At 45.2% G+C, this 12,826-nt stretch overlaps 1 protein-coding gene across 5 annotated transcripts in view; it reads right to left on the reverse strand.

Annotated features, from left to right (window-relative positions):
* RBM44 (RNA binding motif protein 44) overlaps window positions 1–12,071 on the reverse strand; it is a 41,082-nt gene extending 29,011 nt beyond the window's left edge. For 3 of the 5 annotated variants that reach the window (XM_045031870.1, XM_045031865.1, XM_045031866.1), the window contains exons 1-2: window positions 11,997–12,070; window positions 11,167–11,334 (exon numbers count right to left, since the gene is read on the reverse strand). The gene's annotated coding sequence lies outside the window, so the exon portion shown is untranslated. Of the gene's footprint in view, window positions 1–1,663; window positions 1,684–11,166; window positions 11,335–11,996 lie in introns of those variants that run through there. The other 2 variants (XM_045031869.1, XM_045031867.1) reach the window with 2 other exon arrangements.
* Between the last annotated feature and the right edge of the window lie 755 nt (window positions 12,072–12,826).

A 12,826-nucleotide genomic window follows, 5' to 3' on the forward strand; every position in this document is an offset into this window, starting at 1 on the left:
TCTGTCCTGCATCAGCTTCCTGAAGATTAAAGTAAGATTGGTGGAACTTTATACAGGAAGTCATGACTCCCACTGATGAAAAATACCTAGAATTTTGATTGAAATTTTTATCTACACTATGTAATGCTATAAATTTTGATCTTTAGCACAAAGCCTAAAAATACTTTTTCAAAAGAAAAATACAATATTAATATTTCAAATATGGTATAGGTTCACTGGTCAGAGAGGCAGCTAATTGACATACATTTTTGTCGTCTGATTACTAATCTCAAATACCATATATTTAATATATACTACATTATCAGTTACTTTAAAATTCCACCAGGATTTTAACAATTTCCATCCCACCATCAACCTCAGCCTAGACCAAGCCACACAAGCAGTCCATTTCCTAGACACTACTGTGCTAATAAGCAATGGTCACATAAACACTATCCTATATTGGAAACCTACTGACCACTATACTTACCTACATGCCTCCAGCTTCCATCCAGGATGAACCACACAATCCATTGTCTACAGCCAAGCTCTAAGATACAATCACATTTGTTCCAATCACTCAGACAGAGACAAACACCTACAAGATCTCTATCAAGCATTCTTAAAACGACAATTCCCACCTGCTGAAGTGAAAACACAGATTAACAGAGCCAGAAGAGTACCGAGAAGTCACCTACTACAGGACAGGCCCAACAAAGAAAATAACAGAATGCCACTAGCCGTCACCTTCAGCCCCCAACTAAAACCTCTCCAGTGCGTCATCAAAGATCTACAACCTATCCTGAAAGATGATCCCTCACTCTCACAGATCTTGAGAGACAGACCAGTCCTCGCTTACAGACAGCCCCTCAACCTGAAGCAAATACTCACCACCAACTGCACACCATGCAACATAAATACTAACCCAGGAACCTATCCTTGCAACAAAGCCCGATGCCAACTCTGTCCACATATCCATTCAAGTGACACCATCATAGGACCTAATCACATCAGCCACGCCATCAGAGGCTTGTTCACCTGCACATCTACCAACATGATATATGCCATCATGTGCCAGCAATGCCCCTCTGCTACATACATTGGCCAAACCGGACAGTCTCTATGCAAAAGAATAAATGGACACAAATCTGACATTAGGAATCATAACATTCAAAAACCAGTGGGAGAACACGTCAACCTCTCTAACCACTCAGTGACAGACTTGAAGGTGGCAATTTTACAACAAAAACACTTCAAAAACAGACTCCAAAGAGAGACTGCTGAACTTGAATTAATATGCAAATTAAATACAATTGACTTAGGTTTGAACAGAGACTGGGAATGGTTGGGCCATTACACTAATTGAATCTATTTCCCCATGTTCCTCACACCTTCTATGGGTCATCTCAATTATCACTTCAAAAGTTTTTTTTCTCCTGCTGATGATAGCTCATCTCAATTGATTGGCCTCTTACAGTTGGTATGGCTACTTCCACCTTTTCATATTCTCTGTATGTATAAATATCTTCTTGCTGTATATTCCAGTCTATGCATCTGATGAAGTGGGCTGTAGCCCATGAAAGCTTATACTCAAATAAATTTGTTAATCTCTAAGGTGCCACAAGTACTCCTGTTCTTTTGTATAGAGAACATTACTAACCTAATGAAAGCAGAATTAACTCACCTGGAGTTTTAGAAAAAGCATTATGATTCTCTAGAACAGGTATTCAGAAGCATTCATTGCAGTAGTACTAGTTCTCCAGTAATGACATCTCATTGCCCCTGGAGTAAGAGCAACTGCTGGACAGAGGGCAATAATACATAGGGATTTGATATCAGAAGATTGGAGAGTGGTTCAAATATAGTGAATGGAGCAGTTGTTCCCGGATGAAAATATTAAGGTGGTGCTGAGTAAGTGATTCCCACAGAAATAGCAGGCATTACAGACAACACCGGCACTATTGGTGAAATTGCATTAAAATAAAATGGACACGACATGATTTAAGATTTGTGGCATTTAATCCACACATGTGACCTGGTGACAGTATGCCAGCAACAGCTATATGCACAATGAATCCTGAAATGCAAACAAAAAATTAGTAAAATTTAGTAAAGTTAAAAACACTGGATTAAAGAAACTCAGTCACAAACTCTCATGTTCTACTTAAACTGGCACCATATTACTTCTTGATCATTTACATGTTTATGGGCATAAAACATCATTGTTAATATCTAGTAATTAGAAACACTCAGCTTTGACACAAAAACAAGAAAGGATATAGTATCTGACAACTGAGGTGGCAAAGGGAGAAGATGGGGGCAGATTTCTGCACTGACAAAGGCAATCTATTTCTCCATTTTACTGTATTTTTGTTCACTGTATGATATCATCATTATTTCAGTATTATCTACTTCCTAAGGAAATAATGAATATATTTTGCTTACTAAAGTAAGGCTGTTATTGGCAACTGTTATTCCCCAAGAGATACAACCACTACCTAAATATAGAAACTTGAGCACACAAATGATGCCACACATTCCTTTTTACTTTATATGATGCATTATCAACACAAATATTTTTGTGGGATTTCTGTCCTTTTTTCTTTTTTTATTTAATAATCTATTGTATTCATCTATTGTATTTTCAATCAACTATCAGAGGTGCCTCTTGTCTGATAAATCCAATGAAATAAATAAATGCATAAGGCAAACAGAAAACTTTATATTGTTCAATCCGTTTGATCACCCACCCACTAGCTCATTTCAATATCAAATATTTACACAATAAATTCAGAGAACTTCATTAATGTAATGTTATGGTTGAGATTTTAAATATGAAAAGTCATGAAATTCTGTGTTATGTTTTCTAGTGCAATCATTTCTCAGCATCCTTGAACATAATGGCCCCAATTCAGCGCATCTTAAACAGGAGTACAACTTATTACCCACTCACAAAACAGTTAAATTGTGTTCATCAACTTTAATGCCTTAATTTTAGGGCTTAGTTACATTTACAGGTAAGGACTAATAGGTATATCTACCAGTTCTAATACTTCAGGCTTTTCTGACTAGCACATTGGAAACAAATAGTAAAATTGTAGGAATGGAAAATAAATTATTTCCCCCATCCTCAGGACAGTAACTCAAAATCAAATTTAAAAGATTAACACAGAAAAGCAGGATCTTTAGGCAAATCTCTCATCCCGCATTAACCTCTGTACGATCTACAAAAAAGCAAATTTATCTTCTGGGATTAAAAAAAAACAAACGTGACTTCTGAATGTCTGTTTTCTACTAACTCACTCTACATAACTACCAAACTAACATTGTCAATATTATGTGAACATGCAAATGTACAGTAGTATATATATCAAACGAAAATCCAAGCCTTAAATTAAATTTGAGCTATACTTATAGCAGTGATAGTGTAAACATAGAAGAGGGAAATGTCTTTCTATTACTTAATCCTCTGATAACTTGTGCTGCAATATCAATTGTATGTCCCTGCTCACTACGTTGCTAACTATACTTTTGTTGCAGCAACTGCAGAGGTTCAGGGTGGGCACAGACAGCTGCAGCGGCACAGGAGTCAGCAAACGGAGCTGTAAACAGGGGAGTTTGAGTGGGACTTCTGTTGGAGGAGAAGGTATTTGTATCTATTTGTAGTTGTATTTGTATGTGTGGAGGCTGGTAGGGGCAGTGTGCTGGGAGAGAAGCTGAGCCCTGATTAGGGGATGGGACTTCTCTGACTAGGGATCCTATAAAGGTAGCCAGCCAGTCAGGTAGCGGCATAGACAGCTGCAGCGGCACAGGAACCAACAAACAGAGCTATAAACAGGGGCGTTTGAGTGGGAGTTTACAGGGGGAGTTTGGGGGAAGACTAAGAGGCAGGCAGAGGAACACACAGGCTACTGAAGGGAGTGTGCAGTGTTCTAGCAGTGTCTTGGTGCTTGTTGGGGGTTTGTTTTGCTGTCGGTGGCGGTGTTTTGGGTTGGTTTGTGTTTCCCAGATTTACAGGATTTAGGTGGGAAGCCTATGACAGATACAGAGGCAGCAGCTGTAGTGACCGAAGCAGTGGAAGACACAATGAAGATGACTGGATGTGGAAGCTGTGGCATGTACATGATCCTGGAGGGGGTACCTGAAAAGAGTTTTGTCTGCATAAAGTGCTACCTGATAGAGCTGATGGAAGAAAAGATCCGAGGACTGGAGATGCAAGTGGAAACTCTGGTAGAGTGTAGAAGGGGGCTCGAATGGATGATGCAGCAGAGACATGATGAGGCTGAAGGGAAAAGCTCAGACTTGCAGATGGAAGTAGGACCAAAGAACTCTGAGGGGAGACAGCTGGGTGAGGAAAGTGGATGGTGAAAGCATGTGACTACGCAAACCAGGCAGAGGAAAAGACGGGCTAGTGAAGGAGCAATAGAGCTCAGGAACAGGTTTGCGGAGTTGGAAAATGAACAAGGAGCACAGCAGATGGTCGCTGAAGGTGAGAGGGCAAGGAAGAAGAGAAGCGCAGCTAGCCCTATAATGGAGATGACATCAAACATAAGCCCCAGGAGGATACGGGATGGGCTGCAGAGGATTGCAAGGGTGAATAGGAATCTAGAGGACTTGCAGCCAGAGGGAACAGGGGATAGACCGGAGAATCGAACTGTCACCAGGAAAAGGCAGGTTTATGTGATTGGGGACTCCTTATTGAGAAGAATAGACAGGCCTGTAACCAGAAGTGATCCAGTGAACAGAAGTGCTGTCTGCCCGGTGCTAAAATATGGGATGTGGACCTGAGGCTGAAGAGAATCCTAATGGGAGCAGGAAAGAATCCGCTGATTGTCCTTCATGTGGGAACAAATGATGTGGCTAGATTCTTGCTGGAATGTATCAAGGGAGACTATCCCAGGTGGGGAAGACACTGAAGATCACCTGAGCCTCGATTTCCTTGAGTGGGACTCTGCCTGTTCCTAGAGAAGGGCAACAAAGGTGTGACAAGATTATGGTGATCAACAGATGGCTCAGGCAGTGGTGCTATAAGGAGCGCTTTGGGATGTATGGCAACTGGGAGGCATTCATGGACAGAGGACTGTTCTCTCGGGATGGACTTCACCTGAGTAGGGAGGGAAATAGACTTCTAGAATGGAGGCTGGCACAACTGATTAAGAGAGCTTTAAGTAAGGAATTGGGGGGAGATGGTTGGGAGATGTCCAGGTAATCTCCATGCCGGATTTTAACATTGAGAGGGAAGAAAACAAAGCAAGAAAGGATACTGTCGTGGGCAGGAGAACGGACATACGGAGGAAGGGTACTGTAGATACAATTCTAATGGGTGATACTGGGGGTAGAACGTCTGGGCCTAATTGGGTAAAGAATGTGAGTGAAGCCAAACAGCAAGAATTAAGATGTTTGTACGCCAATGCGAGGAGCCTAGGTAACAAAATGGAGGAACGAGAGTTACTGATGCAGAAAGTGAAACCGGATATTATAGAGATAACAGAAACATGGCGGAATAGTAGTCATGACTGGAGTACAGGCATTGAAGGGTATGTGCTGTTTAGGAAAGACAGAAATAAAGGCAAAAGTGGCAGAGTAGCATTGTATATCAATGATGAGGTAGACTGTAATGAAATTAGAAGGGATGGAATGGATAAAATAGAGTCTGTCTGGGCAAAAATCACATTGGGGAAGAAAGCTACTAGAGCCTCTCCTGAGATAGTGCTTGGGGTGTGCTATAGACCACCGGGATCTGATATGGATATGGATATGGATAGAGACCTTTTTAATGAAGTAAATACTAATGGGAATTGTTTGATCATGGGAGACTAACTTCCCAGATATAGACTGGAGGACAAGTGCTAGTAATAATAATAGGGCTCAGATTTTCCTAGATGCGATAGCTGATGGATTCCTTCACCAAGTAGTTGCTGAACCAACAAGAAGAGATGCCATTTTAGATTTGGTTTTGGTGAGTAGTGAGGACCTCATAGAAGGAATGGTTGTAGGGGACAACCTTGGTTCGAGCAATCATGAACTAATTCAGTTTAAACTAAATGGAAGGATAAACAAAAACAGATCTGTGACTAGGGTTTTTTATTTCAAAAGGGCTAGCTTTAAAGAATTAAGGAAATTAGTTAGGGAAGTGGATTGGACTGAAGAACTTGGGGATCTAAAGGTGGAGGAAGCCTGGAATTACTTCAAGTCAAAGTTGCAGAAACTATCAGAAGCCTGCATCCCAAGAAAGGGGAAAAAATTCATAGGCAGGAATTGTAGACCAAGCTGGATGAGCAAGCATCTCAGAGAAAAAGCAGAAATCCTACAAGGAATGGAAGATGGGAATGATCAGCAAGGAAAGCAACCTTATTGAGGTCAGACCATGTAGGGATAAAGTGAGAAAGGCCAAAAACCATGTAGAGTTGGAGCTTGCAAAGGGAATTAAAAGCAATAGTAAAAGGTTCTATAGCCATATAAATAAGAAAAAAAACAGGGAAAGAAGAAGTGGGACCGCTAAACACTGAGCATGGAGTGGAGGTTAAGGATAATCTAGGCATGGCCCAATATCTAAACAAACACTTTGCCTGAGTCTTTAATGAGGCTAATGAAGAGCTTAGGGATAATGGTAGGATGACAAATGGGAATAAGGATATGGAGGTAGATATTACCACATCTGAGGTAGAAGCCAAACTTGAACAGCTTAATGTGATGAAATCTGGGGGCACAGATAATCTTCATCCAAGAATATTAAAGGAACTGGCATATGAAATTGCAAGTCCATTAGCAAGAATTTCCAATGAATCTGTAAACTCAGGGGTTGTACCGTATGACTGGAGAATTGCTAACATAGTTCCTATCTTTAAAAAAGGGGAAAAAAGGTGATCCGGGCAACTACAGTCCTGTCAGTTTGACATCTGTAGTATGCAAGGTTTTGAAAAAAATGTTGAAGGAAAAAGTAGTCAAAGACACTGAGGTCAATGGTAATTGGAACAAAATACAACATGGTTTTACAAAAGGTAGATCGTGCCAAACCAACCTGATCTCCTTCTTTGAGAAGGTAACAGATTTTTTAGACAAAAGAAATGCAGTGGATCTAATTTACCTTGATTTCAGTAAGGCATTTGATACGGTTCCACATGGGGAATTATTAGCTAAACTGGAAAAGATGGGGATCAATATGAAAATTGAAAGGTGGATAAGGAACTGGTTAAAGGGGAGACTACAACGGGTCGTACTGAAAGGTGAATTGTCAGGCTGGAGGGAGGTTACTAGTGGAGTTCCTCAGGGATCGGTTTTGGGACCCATCTTTTTATTACTGACCTTGGCACAAAAACTGGGAATGTGCTAATAAAGTTTGCGGAAGACACAAAGCTGGGAGGTATTGCCAGTACAGAGAAGGACCAGGATATCATACAGGAAGATCTGGATGACATTGTAAACTGGAGTAATAGTAATAGGATGAAATTTAATAGTGAAAAGTGCAAGGTCATGCATTTAGGGATTAATAACAAGAACTATTGTTATAAGCTGGGGAGGCATCAGTTGGAAGTAACAGAGGAGGAGAAGGACCTCGGCGTATTGGTTGATCACAGGATGACTATGAGCTGCCAATGTGATATGGCTGTGAAAAAAGCTAATGCAGTCTTGGGATGCATCAGGTGAGGTATTTCCAGTAGAGATAAGAAGGTGTTAGTACCATTATACAAGGCACTGGGGAGACCTCATCAGGAATACTGTGTGCAGTTCTGGTCTCTCATGATTAAAAAGGATGAATTCAAACTGGAACAGGTTCAGAGAAGGGCTACTAGGATGATCCGAGGAATGGAAAACCTGTCTTATGAAAGGAGACTCAAAGAGTTTGGCTTGTTTAGCCTAACCAAAAGAAGGCTGAGGAGATATGATTGCTCTCTATAAATATATCAAAGGAATAAATACCAGGGAGGGAGAGGAATTATTTAAGCTCAGTACCAATGTGGACACAAGAACAAATGGATATAAACTGGCCATCAGAAAGTTTAGACATGAAATTAGACAAAGGTTTCTAACCATCAGAGGAGCGAAGTTCTGGACAGCCTTCCAAGGGGAGTAGTGGGGGCAAAAGACATACCTGGCTTCAAGACTAAGCTTGATAAATTTATGGAGGGGGACAGCCTAATTTTGGCAATTAATTACCGTATTTTTCCGTGTATAAGACTATACTTTTTCCTAAAATCCTTAGACTAAAAATTGAGGGTAGTCTTATACACGGAAGTAAGCCCCCTGTTCCTTGCCTTCTGACCCCCCCAAACCCCTATCCACCCCCCCACCCCTGAACTCCCCTGCCCTCTCTCCAACACCCCCTCCCTGCCCCCTTACCGCGCTGCCTGCACGTGGCTGGATCCGGCGAAGCGGGACCGGGGAAGCGGGGCCCGGCGGCCGTGGACGGGGACCGGAGCCGGGCAGCCAAAGAAGCGGGGACGGGTAAGCGGGGCCAGGCGCCCAGGGAAGCAGGACCGGGTAAGCGGGGCGGGCGGCCGGCGAAGCGGGACCGGGTAAGCGGGGCCGGGTGGCTGGCGAAGCGGGGACGGGTAAGCGGGGCCGGGCGGCCGGCGAAGCGGGGACGGGTAAGCGGGGACGGGCGGCCGGCGAAGCGGGACCGGGTAAGCGGGGCCGGGCGGCCGGCGAAGCGGGACCGGGGAAGCGGGGCCGGGCGGCCGGCGAAGCGGGGCCGGGCAGGCCAGCGAAGCGGGACCGGGGACGCGGGGAGCCGGGCGGCCGGGGACGCGGGGAGCCGGGCGGCCGGGGACGCGGGGAGCCGGGCGGCCGGGGACGCGGGGCCAGGGCAGGAGTCGCGGGGCCGGGGAGGGATGCGGCAGGAGCCGGGCAGGGCCGCCGCCGGAGACCAGCCGGGGCGCATGGCCCTCCTCGGCCCCTCTACCCCTACCTCCGCGTTCTCTTCCTGTGCCTGAGCGGCAAAGTCGGGGGGGGGGACAGCTGAACCGCGGCTGGAGGGGCAAAGAAAACAAAACAAAACAAAAAACCTGAATTTGGGGTTAGAAAAGTTGGGGGCATCTTATACATGGGGGCGTCTTATATACGGAAAAATACGGTAGTCTTTCACTACTAGCGGTAAATATGCCCAATGGCTTGTGATGGGATGGGATCTGAGTTACTACAGAGAATTCTTTCCTGGGTGTCTGGCTGGTGAGTCTTGCCCAACATGTTCAGGGTTTAGCTGATCGCCATATTTGGGGTTGGGAAGATATTTTCCTTCAGTGCAGATTGGCAGAAGCCCTGGGGATTTTTCACCTTCCTCTGCAGCGTGGGGCACGGGTCACTTGCTGGAAGGATCTCTGCACCTTGAAGTCTTTAAACCAGGATTTGAGGACTTCAGTGGCTCAGATAGGTTTGATACAGGACTGGGTGGGTGAGATTCTGTAGCCTGTGCTGTGCAGGAGGTCAGACTAGATGATCATAATGGTCCCTTCTGACATTAAAGTCTATGATTCTATGAAAAAGGAATCTGAAAATAGAGGCAAAGATCCACGAAGAAGAATCTGCCTTAGGGCATGCCTACATGGAGACTACGTACATGGAGAACAGGGATGTAAATCTACAATGCTTTCACCTGTCGTGTGCTAAATTGCTGTGGGGACACTGCTCCAGTGCATTAAAAGTTCTGTGGTGCCCATTGTGTACTGGTGTTTCAAAAATACAAATACTAAGGCCGTGATCCTGCTACTTGTTGAGTGGACAGACCCCAGATTTCAGTGAAGCTCCACATGGGCGGAGCGGTCTGCCTGTGTAGAATGAATTACAGGATCAAGGTCTAACCACCCATTTCCAGTATTTTATGCTGTAGATACAAGACCTTCTGAAAAACATAGGGAAAAAGCAACTCAATAAAAAGTCTTGAAAAATCTGATATTTAGAATATTTGGGAAAATCTAAGTGGCAACTATCAGGAAAGTCTCTCCTTCTGACATGGAAACCTTTTTAACATAAATACTGTGTACATTATTAACAATAAATTTAGTCTCCCATGGCACTTCCAGAGAGCTGTATGTTTTCCAGATGTTTAAAGAAACCGCTTAATACTCCCCCCAAAATTTTTTTTAAATGAGTAATGTACAAGACACTGGATAGCTCTGATGTGTGCTGCAAATCGACCTCCAAACCAAACAAAAAGCTAAAAACCCAAGAAACACAACCGCAATTAATCTGAAGCATACAGTGCACAACTTCTACATAATCAAAGAAATCACAACTGCCCATCTTACTTCACGCTTTCTAAATTTAGTCCACTCAGCTTTGTAAATATGGCACTCACATCCATCCCCGCTGTTTCAACAAGCTGTTCAATATGTCCTAGTACAGTAATGTTTAGTGTTTAACAGTTATTAACTCCAAACAGATTTAATTTTGAAGACTGAGATTCTCCAAATATTTGTCTCAAGACAATTATTTTACAAACAGGCACATACTTATTAATTTCATTAAGAAATGTAATTTAGACCTTATTCCAAACATTTATTAGGTGTGGAACCCCATTGATTGTAATGCGGGACCCAGTCACACTCAGCAATTTGCAGGTTTCGGATCCAAATTAGATTATTTAACTGAAATAAAAGGATACTCATTATGAGTCCTGAAGGGGCAAAAATGCCACTGTTGTGTATTTATCTAGCTTAAGGTCTTACACAGCCCATTTTTGGAGTACCTGAGCATCTGAGAAGCTTTAATGTATTTATCCCCAACATAGGCAATGCTGTTATCCCCACTGGAAAGATTGGGGAGCAAGGCACACAAAGCAAGTCTACACTACAAAAATAAGTCAATCTAAGTTTCATCAACCTATAGGCACCACAGTAATTAAATTGCTTTTGCATGTCCACACTATGTTCCGTGTGTCACTGGTGCACATACCCACCAGGAGCACTTGCACCCAATTAACTATCAGTGTGGGGCATTGTGGGACACTTCTGAAAGGCAGCAATAGTCAGTGTAAGCAACGCAGTATCTACACTGCATTGACCTAACTACACTGACCGAAGTGCTATGCCTCTTGCCAAGGTGGAATTAACTTGGTGTAGTAAGTGAATGACATCGCTGGGAGTGACATTTTAGGGCTTGTCTTCACTACAGAGGTAAGTTGACCTAATTTACACTACTCCAGCTACGCGAATAACCTAGCTGGAGTCGATGCAGGGTAGGTCGACTTACCCTGGTGTCTTCACTGTGCTGCGTCGATGGGAGACGCTCTCCGGCTGACTTCCCTTACTTTTCTCAGGGAGCTGGAGTACCGGAGAGTGCTCTACTGTTGATTTAGCAGGTCTTCACTAGACCAGCAAATTGACACCTGCTGCATCGACTACAGCAGCTTCCATCTCCCTGGTTGTAAAAACAAACCCTCAGTGTAGAGACAAGCTGCCTTACGCTGACCTAAGTCTGGAGTGTAGTACACCCCGCTGACTTTAGGACTTGTCAAGGTTACACAGGAAGCCAGTAGCAGATCTGGGAACTGAACACCACTCCCCCGACTTGCAGATGAGCATCCAACCCCTGGAAGCACATGTTGCAGGAATGGGTGCTGGGGGGGCATAAGCAGGCGGAGAACATAAGAACAGCCATACTGGCAAAGGTCCATCTAGCCCAGTGTCCTGTCTTCCAATGCCAGGTGCCCCCGAGGGGACAAACAGAACAGGTAATTGTCAAGAGTCAATTGTCAAGCCCCTGTGGCCCATTCCCAGCTTGTGGCGGGAGGCGGCGGAAGAGGCACCACAGGGTGGATGCTGCAGAAGGGGTGCTGTGGGGGAGGGGGGCACACAGACCAAGGGGCGGGTGCAGCAGGCGAGGGGAGCAGGCCAGAGAACAGGCGCTCCAGGGTGGAGGGCACAGACCCCAGGACAGGCACTGGGGGGGGGGAGGAGCGCCCCAGGGGACAGAGGTGGGACAGGCACCTGGGGAGGTGGCAAAAGCGCCCAAGGGCCCACCCCGAGGGGCAGCATCCCGGGGGGGGGGCGGCACAGGCACCGAGGGGCGCACGCACAGACCTGGGGGAGGGGCACTACACTGGCCTGCACGGGACGAGCCGCCTCTCTGCCGCTAACGTCCAACGAACTCTTCACCCGCCCCACGGGGCGGCGCGCGCCCGCCTATTCTTTATAGCCTCGGCCCGGGAGCGCAGCGCGCGACCCACCCTATTGGCTGGCAGGAGACTGGTTCTATCTCCTGATTGGTCATTCTCGTCAAGCGGCGGGAGGAGCTGGGCTCCGAGTGAGCAGCCGCTCCCGGCACGCGCCTGGGCCTCGCTTGGACCCTCCGCGCGGGCGGCGGGACGCGCCCTGCCCCCTGCGAATGCGCCTTTAAGCCAAAATGGCGGGCAGCCCACGCAAGACACTGCGCGAAGGCTGACACGTGGGGGGAGGGGCACGCTCTAGTTGCACGTGTCTCTGGTGCATGGTGGTACTGCAGTCCCCTGACCCCATGCAACTTGGGCTGGCTTCCGGGGCTGCAATTCAGCAAGACACACAAGCCCCTGCCTAAATCCCCGCTGAGCCCACTCAGCTGTGTACGATGGGGCTTGCCCTCAAGTGAAGGGAGAGCTGGGGGCGATGGCCTCTGAACACAAGTCTAGTCCTATGCCCACAGGCGTGAAGGGCAGCTTCCATTTTTCATGCTGAAGCCGGGCAGAGTAATTTTAAAAGCTGGTGCAGTTTAGCATTAGAAAAAAGGGAACCCTTTACAAATAGTAAATACTTATTTTTCAGTGTAATAGCCACTGCGGTGTCTTAGGTATTTACAATTGACACTACTGTATATTTAGAATGTTAAATTAAAATACTTGAGATTGATTTCATATGGATTTATATTAGTATCACCA

Source organism: Mauremys mutica, chromosome 10, assembly GCF_020497125.1.
Source record: "Mauremys mutica isolate MM-2020 ecotype Southern chromosome 10, ASM2049712v1, whole genome shotgun sequence".
Classification (NCBI taxonomy): Eukaryota; Metazoa; Chordata; order Testudines; family Geoemydidae; genus Mauremys; species Mauremys mutica.